The sequence below is a fragment of the Podarcis muralis genome, chromosome 5, assembly GCF_964188315.1.
Source record: "Podarcis muralis chromosome 5, rPodMur119.hap1.1, whole genome shotgun sequence".
NCBI classification, from domain to species: Eukaryota; Metazoa; Chordata; class Lepidosauria; order Squamata; family Lacertidae; genus Podarcis; species Podarcis muralis.
In genome coordinates this window covers 88665634-88678648 of record NC_135659.1, presented here as the reverse complement: position 1 = coordinate 88678648, position 13015 = coordinate 88665634, and positions in this window count along the sequence as shown.

Below are 13015 nucleotides of genomic sequence, written 5' to 3'. Positions count from 1 at the left end.
GGCTCGCCACTGTGAGAACAGGATACTAGACTAGATGCACCATTGGCCTGATCCAGCAGGCTTTTCTTACTTTCTTTGCATGACAAATCTTTTGGACATTGTTTTTAAATGTTTTCAAGCATAGTGTCCAGAATGTACAAAGCAGGTGGAACAAACTAATTAAAGACCTACTTACAGTGGTGGATTTAACTTGTTAATTCAGGGCAGCGTACAGGCATAGCCAGCATTCTCCTCTATGTTTGACGGTGCACCATTTCCAGGCCTTTCAGATTATATTTCTTGTTGTAAAATCTTGCTGTGTTTTTCCCCAGCGGTAATAAAAATCTTCTAGCCAAATGTAGCCTATAAATCACTAAGAGCATGCAGTAGGCTGAATACTCCTAGAACTTCTATTTTGTGGTAACATATCTGAAATGTTTCAGAACTCCTGCTGAACCTGCTGCCTCCTGAGATTTGGACTAAAGGGCCGAAAGAACTTTTAGTTCCATCTAATTAATATATAATAACCAAAGCTTTGTTTGATGTGATGTCTTATCTGTCAGAAACTCTGACCTTATATTAAGAACTCATATTTTAAAAGTCAAATGTTAGTGTTCATTTTATCATCATCTTTTATTAAAGATTTTCTTGATTTACAAAAGTATGTGCAATATCTCTTATATATATATATTTATGTAACATTTTTACAAATCAGTTTCATTTGTTGAGACATTGGGAAGAAAAGGGGGAAAGAGGTGGAGGGGAGGGAAAGATGGGTGGCGATGTTTCTATTTTACTTACTATGTGTAGGGTTTGGTGTCAGCGTTGCTTGTGTAGGTTCTTTGCTGTTCACTTGTGTTCCTTTGGTGATGAGAGAGGTTGGGGTTGGCCTAGGGTGTGGTTGTTCATTTGTGGTTGGCTGTGGTGGTCTTTGTTTTCTTTGTGTGAGTGGGGTGGGTGGGTGTTTTGGATCAGGTTTTTATAATGATTTTACAATCATTAGAAGATCGAAAATAAAGTATTGATGACAGCCTTGCATGCCATTGGTCTTTTTTCTCCTTGGGTGCATTTCCAGGTGGGTTCTGCCCACATGGAAGACCTACTTGGTCTGAACTGCCAACTCATATGGATGGATGTAATCATGCACGTGGGCGTAGCCAGGATTTTTGTTGGGGGGGCAGAACTGATGTGATTGGTCAGTTAGTTATTTCTATGGTTTCACTTGATCGGGGGGGGGGGGGGCAACTGGCCCCCTCGGCTATGCCGATGATCAGACACACACATTCTCTCTCTCCCCTCTTTCTAACTCTTTATTCATCCTCACTGTACTCAGACTTCTCCCTTTTCCATTCCTCAGCTGCCTTAAACCAGTGTTTCCCAACCTTTTTTGGGCAAAGGCACACTTGTTTCATGAAAAAAATCTCGAGGCACACCACCATGCCAGATGGGGAAAGGTCACTTTTTACTTATGTAAAAAAAAATAAAAAAATAGTAACAGCATAGAAGGTAATGGTAGATGACTGTTAGGGTCTCCCCCCAAATGCAGAATTCTATTAATATCTTCCTTAGCGAGCCGCGTTAACCCCTGTAATGCTTTCTATAGAGTAAGCATAGGGGACACTGGGGGATGTGGAACCAAGGGGGCAGTGGGCCAAAAGAGTTCGGGATCTACTGCTTTATACAGAAATAAGAGCCAGTGGGTTCTTCCTTTTTTAAAGTATCGTTTCAGCGGGGACAGCAGTCCGGATTTCCAAAAAGCGGCGCTTTTTTGCGTCTGAGCAAAGAAGAGAGAGAGGGGAAAAAAGAGAGAGAGATTGATTTGTGGCTGCGCAAAGGGGGGAGGAGCCCAGGAGTAAAAGTAGGAAGGACGAAGGGAGGGGAAAGGAAAGTTAATAGAAGGAAAGGCGGGTGGGAGAGAAAGAGAAAGAAAGAGGGAAGGAAGGGGGGAAGAGAAGTGGAAAGGAGGGAGACCGAGGCGGGGGAGAAGCGTCTGGAGAGTTGCTCCGAAGTTTGGGGGGCTGCGGGGGTGGGCGCGCGTCCCAGGAGGCGGAGGCCAGCCCGGGCTGGGAGCCGCGCCACGGCCCGGGGGCGGTAGGCGGACCGTGGCTCCTAGGATGTGGAAAGGGGACGGCGGCGCAGGGGGAGGAGACCCGCACGGCTAGGGCAGCGCGCAGGGGGAGGGGAGCGGGCTGGAGGCGGGCGAGGGGGGCCGCGATCCCGCGTGCCGCGAACATGGCCTCCTTCCCCGCGGGCCCCGCTGAGCCCCCCGGCCGGGGAGGGCGGCGCGCCCCCGCCGCCGGAGGAGAGCAGAGGCAGGAGGAGGAGGACGAAGGCGCTGCCGAAGAGGCGCGCCAACTTCTGCCAACTTCGGCGCCCGCCCCGTCGCCGCAGGCTCCTCCCGGCCGAGAGCCAGAGGACAGCGGCGGAGCAGGAGGAGGAGGATCGGGTTTGGCGACGGCTGCTGCGTCCTCTCCAAGCGCGGGGCTGGCCTCCGCCGCGCCCGATCCTCCACGCTCGCCGCGCTTCTCGGCGGAGCAGGTCTCATGCGGGTGCGAGGCGCTGCTGCAGGCGGGCGACCCCGGCCGGCTGGGCCGCTTCCTGGGCTCGCTGCCGCCCGACGCCGAGGCGCCGTGCCTGGAGGCGCAGGCGGGCGAGAGCCTGGCCAAGGCGCGCGCGCTGCTGGCCTTCCAGCGCGGCGACTTCGCCGAGCTCTACCGCCTGGTGCAGAGCCGGCGATGGGATGTGGGAGGGAGCTCGCTCGCCGCCCCGCGTGTGCCTATGTGGGGCACGTTACAGCCCCGTGACGTCAGCGCCACGCAGGCAGCCAGGCAGGCAGACGGCGAGAGCCCCGCGCTGGGCGGCCTCTCCTCGCCGCCGCCGCCCCGCCTCTCGCCGCCCGACTTGCCCGCCTCCCTCCCACGGCACACCAGGCAACGTCTCGCGGCACACTAGTGTGCCGCGGAACACCGGTTGGGAAACACTGCCTTAAACAACAGAGATGTGTAGCTCTAAAATATTCTCTTGCATGAAGGTACTGTATCCAAACATCTGCCCTTGTTTAAAACTGCCATTTTCTTCTCCATCCCTTCTTTGCCCAAACTTCCATTGTTTTAAGCCACCATGTTTCCTCTCTGTGTCCCTCCTTTCTCATTCCCATGCCATAGTCAACACTGTTGTTTAACCTGCCTTCTCTTTTGCTTTCCTACCCCACCTTGACTTCATGCAAACCTAGGATAATGTCACCGCACATCTTCCAAAGGGGTTGCACAATAATAGCCTTACATTTTATTTATAGGAAGAAGGGGAGGGTGTATGTGTGTGTGACAGCAACAGCAGCAGCTTGAAGAAATGTTGCCACTCTAAAAGCAACCTTGGCACAACCTTTGGTGGAAGAAGCAATTCACACAAATCCACTCCCTCAGCAAGGAGTCTGACTTCATAGCCCTGTATGAGATGACTGTGTGGGAGTTACCTGCCTGGCCCCAAAGTAAAAACTTTTAAATTCCATTGATTTCCAAGGAGGGAAAGTGATCACATCTCTCCTGCTTCAACCAGCTGGACTTAAAAGAGCTTAACTTGGGTCTGGATCACACCCACTATTTCAATAAATTAACTAGAAGAAAGAAAATCATACATTATTTTCAGGTTAACATTTCACAGAAAATTTTACAGTGTAGTATTCTCAAATGAGCAAACAAATCTCATTTTTACACATTATTCAGATCAAAGCCATAGATTTAACACCCTGACCATTGGGACATTCTGCATTCAACCCTGTTATAATGCATGGCAGTTTCAGCTCAGCATCAGGTTTTTGACATCTTGCTAATTGTTTCACGTTGTTGTTAATGATAGGCTTACCATGAAGCATTGTGAAGTACTTGGTGCAGGCAGCTGGTTCTCATTTTCTTGCCTCCATTGTCCTCCATCTCTAAATCGTGGTGTTTTGTTTTAAATGAATTCCAGTCCTGAGCAGTCATTTTGCATCAGGTATAAAAATGTTAAGTCCTGCAGTGATTCTTGGTACAGTATTCTTCATATTAAGTATACATTACTGTTGCATGAATATTTAAGATTAGTCTACCAGAAAAACGATTATAAGTACAAGGATATCCATTGTTAGAATCCAAAATGTTTTCATAAACTACATGAGTTTTGGAAGGGATATTATGACTCATTCCTGAGAGAATGAATCATTAAGAGAATGTTCCACAGCAAATATGTTGCCCTGTAACTATCAGTTAGAAATCTTTCTTCATTACAGCATTCTACCATTTATCCATATATTCTCCAGCCAGGAAGGGGGAATCATTTTCCTTTAAGTGAAATCTTGTGTGATATAAACAGAGTATGTGGAGAGAGCTAGCATGTTGAGGACATAACTACAGGTGTCAGTTTTGAATTCCAGATGGGCAGGGTATAAATAATAAAGTATTCTTCGTAATTATTTATTTCAGCTACATTTCACTCTCGTTTATTCTTTCAGAACAGTAAACTTAGCCATTTTTGTTTTACTTGTGACTTCTGTCTCTGAACTTCAGGATGTTTTAGCCATATGTATACTTCAAGAATTGTGCAGGAACATCAAACTAACATTTAAGACTAACAACTCTGGATTGCTATTCACATGGTGTTCTTAGTTATCTATTGTACATTGTATACATGATCTGAGAAATATACATCCCTTTCAATCATTATTTTCAACCATGTTTGATTTACCTTTAAGCTGAAAATTCTAGTGTCTACTCCAACTATTTTTCAGTCGTGGCTTGCAGGATTCAGCCTGTCAAGACCATTCACTTCACTGTTCATAGATCAGATAAAGTATATTATAGGGTTGTCAGTTGAGCACCTTCACATCCTGTTCAGATAAATATTTAGTTAAGTCGGTTGTCTCAGTGCTCTGGGATGATTATTGGCTGGCTGACACTGCTTTTTAAATAGCTTTTTAAATAGCTCTTTTTTTCCTTTATGAAGGGATGCAAACTCATCTGGCTTTAGAATAAGACACAAACGAGGCATAAGGCCACATTTATTTGATCTGCTTTAGGGAAGAAATCTGGCTGCACAGTTTTGAAAACTTGTATGGCTGCATCCAAGTACATACCGATATCTTCCTCTGCCATGGATAGAACTAGATTGGTTTTTTGATATACAAACGCCAACCTGATTTTTTGTTGTGGCAGAACACAGATGTATTCTTATTCATATCCAGTCATATTGTTTTAAATGTAGGCCTTTCCTCTATTAACAGAGAACCACTTCATAATACTATTATTTATTTATATGGTTTCTTCTACATTCATATATTTAAATCAGTGGAAGTTCCTCAACTCAGGGCTTATCCACAGTCCCTTTTGTCCTGATGCTTTCGCCTGGGGGAAACTGCTCTTTAGCACTCATTCAGAGCAAAAAGCAATTTGGATTTTCTCTAGGTTGACGTTTGCTACAATATAGCGCCAAAGAGCAGATTTTCCCTGGGAAGGAGCGGGACAAGTGGAAAAGGCTTGGACCCATGCCTAGAAATTGTGGGTCAAGCAGGAAACCACTCGAACATGGGACAAGCATGTGGACAAGCCCTCAGTTGAAAGTATAATTTCATAGTAAATTCAGAGATCAAGCAATCATCCTGATACAAAATTATCTAATTATGTGAGTCATCTGCAGTAGCTGATATATTATTTCTTGGGGCTCACACTATCACATTCTTGAGTGACAAAAATAGTCCACCCACAGATAAGAGCACATGTACTGACAAATCTACAGTATGAAATGCATACAGCCAAATAGTTTCACACACACCAGGAATTTTCCATATGTTATCAGTGGTCATTGTTTGTGCCACTGCAGTTTCACGAACTGGTGTTGGAATAAGAAGCTTTTTCAGGTCAAAGCTATATGTGTGCTTATGTCCACTGTGCAGTATTGGTAATTACCAAATAATATCCAGCAAGAATGTGTTTCATTAATGACCAAGAAATTTAGCGATTGTTATTATGCAGTGCCTTCAAGGTGTATGATGCGTTATAGAATAGCGTAAGCAAAAATTCAGTTACCTGCCCCAAGGAGAATGCAGTGTACACTGGAGGGGGGCACATGGAAAGAGATGCATTCTTCTAATACTAGAATTTGGGTTCACCCAATGATAATGATTGGCGGCAAATTCAGAACAGGCAAAAGGAGGTGCTTCTTCACAAAGCACATAATTAAGTTTTGGAAGTCACTGCACAAGGTGTGATAGCAGCCGCTACACTGGACGGCTTTCAAGTGGGGTTAAATAAATGCATGGAGGATAAGTAGCCGTGTTACTGTAGAGCCATAATGATAACTCTCACATCCTGGAAACAACAGCAGGGGAAAGCTATTGCATTCATAGTTTGCTTTACAGCTACCGTGGGAAATACAGTGCTGAATTAGATTGATCTGATCAAGCAATGTTCTTCTTTAATTCTTCTTTTTGAGAAGTGGCAGATTAGTACTTCAGCTTCATCCCCTGCAGTGGCCTTCCTGTGGGCTCTGTTGCCACAGACACCACTTTTTCCATAGCTCATTAGCGACCGAGTGATGGGCCACCCTTAAGAGGATGGGTGCCAAGCAGAGACCTTTGGATGCTCACCACTGGAGTGCATCTTGCAGTAGAAGGGTGAATATTGAGAGTTTCAGCTTGCAAATGCACCTGATTAATCTCTGCAATCATTTGTAGCACAAATTGACCAGATACCGCACTCCTAATTGTTTTTGTTAAAAGGGTTGTTTACTCCTCTCTCCGCTGCCCCAGGAATGAAAAGTGAAGGTTGGAATACATCCCTTAACAGTGAATTTCCGTTATTCTGGAAAATTTCTTTGAAAAAGCTGCAGCCGGTAGCATGAGTCATGCAATATGTGTGCTTCATTTCAAACATGGTGAATCACTTTTTAAATTGGAATGATGCATCTATCATGAGCAGATTTTTTTAAAAAAACACCTCCACTTAAGAAAGTTGTGTGCCATCTGCATAGGACATTTTGGTGTTCTGAAAAATGTACGGAATATAAATGCATGTGAGCACAATCTGCTGTCTCTTCACTTAATGTCTTAAAGAAGTCAGAGGCCAAATGTGAAAGAATTGGTTCACTTGAAAACATTACATCCTGGCTAGACTTAACAGATGTCATTAATTGATGGAAACTCTTGAGTTCATGCAATTCTGCATTCAGGTGAGCTTTTGCCTCTGGAGGCAGAGCATAGCCATCCCTGCTAGCAGCCAATGATATCCCATCCTCTTTTAAAGCCATCTGATTTGTTGGCCATCAAAGTTGATGATTCCATCTATTCTTTTGGTCACCCTGCCTTCCACCCTACCAATGTAGCATCAGCAGTCACTGGCAATAACCAAGGGGTGGGGAGCCTGTGTAACCCTCCAGATCATGGGTCAGCAAACTAAGGCCCACTGGCCAGATCAGGCCCAATTGCCTTCTAGATCCGGCCCACGGACGGTCCAGGAATCCAGGCAGCCAACATTGCGCGCTCGCGATGGCAGGCTTGGGGATCAAAAGTGAGGTGGGTGGCTGCTCAAGGCAAGCCCCTTCTCCTTCCGTTGCGTGCACGCAGCAATCTTTTCTTCCGGGGTGGGGAGTGGGGAAGAGGGAAGGGAGCCACAGTTCGGATTTCCACCATGGAGCTGCTGGCGACTGACCTCAGGAAGGGCAGTGGCAGGAGCTCAGAGGCGCCTCAGGAGCAACGCCTGCCAGTGTCTGTGGTGGTGCTCCCTGCAGGGGGAAGCGGGGAGCACCTGGGTGGCTGCACTCCAAAGCAGTTCTGCGCTCTGCTGGGGAGGCCACTTGTTAGCTATACGGTGCGAGCCATGGAAAGGTAAACAGCCGCCACCGCCTCATCTTCCCTTACGAGGGAAAAGAACGTTTTTGCTTGAGCGGTGCCAGCCTGACTTAGTGTGGCCAACAGCTTTTCCCTTCACCCATGCATGCGCACACACTCTCCAGGGCTGACAGGAATGGTGCGCTTACTTCTGCCCCCTACCCCGCCTTACGAGAGAAATAACTGTCATCGCGTAAAACGCAAAGGAAGCAGCGTGGGTGTATGAGGGAACACCCCCCAAAAAAAATCACTTTCCCCCCCAAATTTTTTTTATTGATTTTCCACATTTATCACAAAAATAACATAACAAAACACACAACAAAGAAAAACACATTGCACTACAATAAACTAAACACAAAGAAAAATTGTTTCTTCAAATACCTAATTCTCATCACATTGATAACTGACTTCCTCGAATCCTCTCTAACTGAGTTTCATTATATCACCTATATAACAGTTCTCCAAATTCATATTTCTGATAATACCCCCAAGTCACATTTGGGCAACGTTGGGGTTGGTCCCAATAAGGGTTTTTGCCAAAAATGCAGGTCATAATCATGGCAACATATAGTCCGGCCCCCCCACAAGGTCTGAGGGACAGTGGACCGGCCCCCTGCTGAAAAAGTTTACTGACCCCTGCTCCAGATCTAGTCAATATTCTGTCTCTCATCAACCCCAACCAGCGTGGTCAATGGACAGAGATGATGAGAACCGCAGTCCAACCGCACCTGGGGAGTCACAAGCTCCCCATCCTTTCAATAAACTGAAAATATTGCTCTTTTGGCCTACACGAAGAAGAAAGAACTGGGCATTTTTAAACAGGCTTTCCTTCCATAAAGGGCTAGACTCTGCCTTCAAAAGGACACACATCACTCCATCTGGGGATCATCTGTGTGCAGAATTTGAACATTAAAAATGTTTCACCACAGATGTTTCTTCCACCATATGTTCCTTACATCTACTGAAGAAAATGCAACATCTTGAAAGGATTGCAACAGCCAAACAAGTGTAATTTATTACTTTTATTTGAATTGCCTGCAACAGAAGAAAAACACGCCTACAAGAATGCAGGCTACAAAACCAACAGCTCATGATTGGCGTTTTTAAAAACAATTTTAAAAATGTTGAAGCAAATGGGAAGGAAACAGATTAGACACACAGCTATGTTTTTCCAAAGCAAACTTTTCCAAAGCAAACCCATCCCAGTATTTTTATAATGACTTCTGAATCATGTTCTTTTTCACATTGTTTGATGATTGGTAATCATCATCATCATCATCTGTCCCATCTTGCCTTCCATCAGCCTTCAGAACCAACTGATGATATCCTGTATAAAGACACAGATTTATATGCTGGTTTTGCATTTACACAAAATTTAAGATAAAATTGTGTGGAACTGCCAAGAAGAGAAAATATTATGATAAACTATACAGAAGTTGTTGTTGTTGTTTAGTTGTGTCCAACTCTTTGTGACCCCATGGACCAGAGCACGCCAGGCACTTCTGTCTTCCACTGCCTCCTGCAGTCTGGTCAAACTCATGCTGGTAGCTTCGAGAACACTGTCCAACCATCTCGTCCTCTGTCGTCCCCTTCGCCTTGTGTCCTCAATCTTTCCCAACAGAAAGTTGTTAGTAAAACAGAAGTTAGTAAAACGCAAACCTGCCTTTGAAAGAGCAGGTTTGCTGCTGCTGCTGCTACTGCTGCTATTAAACAAAACATTAATGTGTTTTAAAATACCAGTCCTTCTGCTCAATCACAACTGCCCCAATGAGTGTGAGCGTACCTTACTCCTTCCCACCCTCCAGATCACATGTGATTTTGTGTGTGTGAGAGAGAGAGATGATGATGCCTTACTGAGTACTTTGCCCTCACAAGGTGATTTACAAAGCATGAAAACACAATTACCCAAAAAAAACCCCACAAAACAGCAATCCTGCAGCAGCTAAAGGTTTTATTTTTCAAGTACAGCCCAATTCAGCCCAATGTATAAATAAATGTGTCTTCGGAGTGGCATTAAAAAAATGACCAACAGGAATTATACAGTGGTACCTCGGGTTAAGAACTTAATTTGTTCTTAACCTGAAACTGTTCTTAATCTGAGGTACCACTTTAGCTAATGGGGCCTCCCACTGCCGCACAATTTCTGTTCTCATCCTGAAGCAAAGTTCTTAACCCGAGGTACTATTTCTGGGTTAGCAGAGTCTGTAACCTGAGGTACTACTGTATATTATTTACCTTCCTACCAGAGTGGTACTTATTTATCTACTTCCACTTTGAAGTGCTTTCGAATTTTATAAAGTTGGCAGGAGCTGGAACCAAGCAACAGGAGATCACCCTGTTGTGGGGATTCGAACTGCCGACCTTCTGATCAGCAAGCCCTAGGCTCTGTGGTTTAACCCACAGCTCCACCCGCGTCCCTGTTCTTAGTCTGCCTTAGTCTATTCTTAGTCTTATTCTTAGTCTGTCTCAAACTGCCGTCTTCCTTTTCACCCACAGACAGCCTGATGACATCAGCCTCAGCGGAGGGATGGCAAATCTTGATTCCCAAAAGGCTCTCTCCTTCCAAAAGAGTTTCCTAATATGGTTAGTTCCCATAGCAACATATTGCCTGTACTGTAGTGTACTTGGATAACTACTTAAGTCCAAAACAGCTATCTATGCCTAACGAAAGATGTGCTGGACCAGGCCTGTCCATATCGAGCCTATTACCCTTCTCATAACTACATAATTCACGTTCTCCTTGGCTGCTGCTCTAGTGGGGGTCTAGCTGCTTCCCTAGTCCTCGCTATTATTTTCTTGTGCACCAGGATAAAGATCATCTCCGCTTGCAGGAACAGGATGGGAGAAGACATGGCACCTCTTGATCTACCTCTCGTCTTCCTTTTTCTAACATTGGCTGTGACAGTGCGAACTCAGCAGTTGCCAGACGCTGCCCTTGGCGTAGCGAACACGTTCTGACAGCCACTTCGAGCAGCAGGCTGGCACCTCTGTCCGTGAGTGGCTCTATTCCCCAGCCCAAGCCAGAGCCAGCTGTTTCTGTTAGGTTCCACTCAAATAAAAGAGCAACTTCTGTACAGATCGTTGGCAGCGTGGAATGTGCATTCAGCTCATAACAGCAGCACAGGAACTTTACTGGAGCAAAGAAAAGACTAAATGGAAAACTCTGCCTGTCTATGAGGATGCAGACCTAACTGAACCCAATGACCTCCATATGCCACTCAAGTATGATCCAAAAACTGCACCAAAAACGCTTGTTAGTTTTCTCACATCTTCCTTCACATTCCTTCCGCTGCAAGAACATCTCACTTTTCAAACCGCTGTACTTGTCCGGCATGAGGTCGCATAGAGCAGGTTATCTTGAACCTCTTCAAGAACCAGTACCTACTTTTAACCCAAACCTGCATTTTGGGGGACCCATTTCTTAATATTTTGCCACATTTTTGCATGGTGGTCATGCTCCTGTTGCAACCCAGCTTGTATCAGGCTACAGGCCTGATACAACCCACCAGATGAAGACCAGTGACATACAGCCACCCAAGGGCCCCTCCAGATATCCTTTTTATTGTGCATTCATTGTGATCTGTGCTCATGATGGTATCAAGGCAGTTATACACAGTCCTGTTTTCAATATAGCTGGCAGCTTCAGAAGTTTCAGGGCAGACATACTATTTTGTTTATAATCAGTGTCCACCAGTTACTTCCTGTTGAAATCTTGCTATTTTTCATGCCGCAAAAGTTCTACCTTTTTTTTTAACCGCTTTTGTTGCTTATAGAAGCATAGAATTACAGAGCTGAAGAGGACCACTTTGGTCATCTAGTCCAACCCACTGCAATGCAGGAATCTTGCCCACAACCATATTATTATTATTATTATTATTAGCCATATTTCAAACAGTGAAAATCCAGACAGAAAAGCTGTTGAGCTTTTCTTTTGGGGCCTTTTGATTTTGGGGGCCAAATACTTTGTTTTAGTATTGCTCCCCCCCAAAAAAATGCTGTTTTCCAGCTATTTTTATGGGGAAATGGCACTGCAAATGAGAAATGCCACAGATATTAATTAAGAAGGCAAGGGATAAGGGGAAAAGAGAAATAGTTTTAAAACGCCACGATCCCTTCCTTACCCAGATTCCATTTTAGGGTTTATTCCTATCCCTACACACTTAGTAAGTTCCATTCAACTCAGTAGGATTTGCTTCTGAGCAGATATGCCTAGGATTGCATTGTAAATATCTGAATAATTCAGGGCTTATATTAAATGAAACAGTGGGAGAGTCAAGATAGGATCTCTTGGTTTGTTTAAATTTAAAAGCAGCCATTCTAGGAGTGTGGCCTGAGATTAGATCCGGGCCATGACACTAAATGGGGAGGCAGCTTTCCTTGTGCAGTTCCCCCAAATCTAACCTTCACACACACACCCTAAAAGCTTGCTATTTGTCCTACAGGACCAAAGCATGCAAGCACTCTGAATTAGCCCTAAAAAGGAAAGCTCTTTATTTAAAAACAAAAATAAAAAAGCAAATGAAATAGCAGAGGTGGAAATTAGGTGGTTCCCAAAAGGATTTCCCATGAAAGAAAAATCCAAATCTCCGCTCCCCCGCCGCATTCGACAATGTTTTTGTGTAGTTTTACTTTTAAGGGTATGTAGGATTTATTGGGACGCCAAAGCCTGTTTCGATCTAGAACACCAGAAGATACTGGCATTAGCCAATATCTGTTTTATAACTGTTATAAAACCGTTCCCAGCCAACAACGTTACAAAACGAGTTGGCCAAGACTGAAGAGTCATTCTGGGCAGAATGTGGTATGATAGTTGATGAACAGCTATAAATAATGGCAAGCCATTAGTTATCAGTCCAACAGTGGCTTTCCACAATGAATTATGTCCGTCCTGCGCCATTCACAGCACTGTTCTGCCCCCTGGTGGAGAACACTCCATGAGGCCGCATTCAAATTAAGCCATAAATTAACACAGGATGGATACACTTTTAGCTGAAGCCCTTTTAAAAGGTGGTTGCATATACAATGCATACCAGTTCCACTTTTGCCCTTAAAAAACAGGAGTTGCACCTTTTTCTTGTAGTGTTTCAAAAACCTGCAAAAGCTGTTTGACCAGAACCAACAGAGGGCATAAAGAATTTGAGCTGTCTCAAACCAAAACGAATTTCTAACTGCAAACCTGAG